This window comes from Pseudophryne corroboree, chromosome 3, assembly GCF_028390025.1.
Source record: "Pseudophryne corroboree isolate aPseCor3 chromosome 3, aPseCor3.hap2, whole genome shotgun sequence".
NCBI lineage: Eukaryota > Metazoa > Chordata > Amphibia > Anura > Myobatrachidae > Pseudophryne > Pseudophryne corroboree.
In genome coordinates, this window is record NC_086446.1 from 91,381,663 (window position 1) to 91,383,875 (window position 2,213).

Here is a 2,213-nt window from a genome sequence, read left to right on the forward strand (position 1 = left end):
CTGCTTGGTACGTGTTCCCCAAGATTCAGAATATATGCTCATGATATAATTCGGTATATCCAACGGACCAGTGGAATCTGAGAAAGTTGGCTTTCCCCCACTGAGAACCAGACCACCCGACTCCATAAGCCCTGCAGACGACATATCGGAAGTCCGAGTTCCAGGTGGACAAATGCCTTGTAAGAGAATACATATTTCATTGATATTTATTTTAAATAACACATTTTTTAGCAGTCATACTCAGAATGAGAACCCATGACCTGTTATACTGAAGGCAGACACCTTACTGCTAGAGCTATTTGCTCCTGCCTGCAAGGCACGCTTTGATTTGGAAGCAGAATTCCACAAATCACAATCAAAATGAATATATGGGCATCATTGACAGGGCAGAGATGCAGGATTGAATAGAAATAGAATCCAAGAAAACAACATTGACAGAGGATAGAGCTTCAGAGACCCAATCTGTCAATGGATTATTTGAAAAGGATCATTTTATACAATAATGGACAACTTGCATTATGCAATCTGCAACCGCTCTAAGATCCATGCATTAGCCAGGATAGGGCATAGGAATATTCCTGTCAGAATGAATACCAATTTAATAACCGCCTCACTGTTGTCAATCTGTGGTGATTCAAGGTCACATACTGTACTTTAGGAAAGACAGTCGTCTTGGGCCACCACATGATGGATGCGTCCACTAATTATTAGTGGAACCTCCATCAGGTCAGTGTCTTCATCAGCGAAAGGATAAAGAAACACTGTCTGTAACTGTGAGCCATCAGATCTGAAGCAACAATATTGCGTACTAGAGACAGACGCATTAACCTGGAAACATGAACCGCTACATCGTCCCAACGTGAGGGAAGAGGGGGAAACCAATTAACTCAGTAGTCTATTACTTATTCCTATCCTGAAGCATCCTCCCTGACAGGATTTATTTTACTAATTTCCTGAGATAAAGCCTCAAAATGTGGATCAGAACCAGGAACGAAATAGAGGGAGGTGTAGTACTACGCCAATTGGCGGTACAGCCTGAGGACACAATCATCCTGCTTAAGGTAGCTATCTCAGACAGACACCAGGAAGTATAAAATTAAGACCTGCCTTAGAAGTGACCATAACTAGAGAGCATAACAACTAGGACAAATGATTGTCCTTTGAAACAACTGAGCTATAGTGTATGTCAAGGACCTGGCTCACTGCACAGTATAAGCTGCGTAAGGAGCGTTTAGCTCTGTGCAGCCATTTTGGCAATTTATAGGTACATAGTGCACAGGAAAAAATAAACAAATAAATAGTCTGTCTTGTGTCTTGACATAGAAATAACGAAAGGAAAACAGACTACCAACAATCACTGCTTTAGGTGAAAGTATTGACCACGGAGTATTTTACATTAACTCAGCCATTAACATTTTACCAAGGTTTGTGGGCTAAGTAGTAAACAGAGTACCAGTCACTTGTCATAGTGCAAGCAAAGGCAGACTCTGACAATACCGGTATTTGTGTACTGGTACTGGATGCACTGCAATACCAGGTCAATGTATAAAGTGGACAGAGCAAGCTCCTCTTCTATCTTACTAAAAATTCATGTGATATATGGTCCCTAAATAGGGAGCGTATCAGATATTAAACTGATAAAAACAAATATTACACCTGAACTTTGCTAAAAGGCAGAGATAATAAGCAACTATCACTTGCACATTGGTTGCAGTTGGTGGGCTACGTAAATAAGATTTTATTCACCGGTAAATCTATTTCTCGTAGTCCGTAGTGGATGCTGGGACTCCGTAAGGACCATGGGGAATAGCGGCTCCGCAGGAGACTGGGCACAACTAAAGAAAGCTTTAGGACTACCTGGTGTGCACTGGCTCCTCCCACTATGACCCTCCTCCAGACCTCAGTTAGGATACTGTGCCTGGAAGAGCTGACACAATAAGGAAGGATTTTGAATCCCGGGTAAGACTCATACCAGCCACACCAATCACACCGTATAACTCGTGATACTACACCCAGTTAACAGTATGAAATATAACTGAGCCTCTCAACAGATAGCTCAACAATAACCCTTTAGTTAACAATAACTATATACAAGTATTGCAGACAATCCGCACTTGGGATGGGCGCCCAGCATCCACTACGGACTACGAGAAATAGATTTACCGGTGAGTAAAATCTTATTTTCTCTGACGTCCTAAGTGGATGCTGGGACT

The 2,213-nt window shown here is 41.9% G+C and overlaps 1 non-coding gene across 1 annotated transcript; it reads right to left on the minus strand.

Annotated features, from left to right (window-relative positions):
* Positions 1–1,500: 1,500 nt before the first annotated feature.
* Positions 1,501–1,686, minus strand: LOC134899762 (U2 spliceosomal RNA). The gene has a single exon (XR_010173372.1). It is a non-coding gene; the product is annotated as a U2 spliceosomal RNA (small nuclear RNA).
* Between the last annotated feature and the right edge of the window lie 527 nt (positions 1,687–2,213).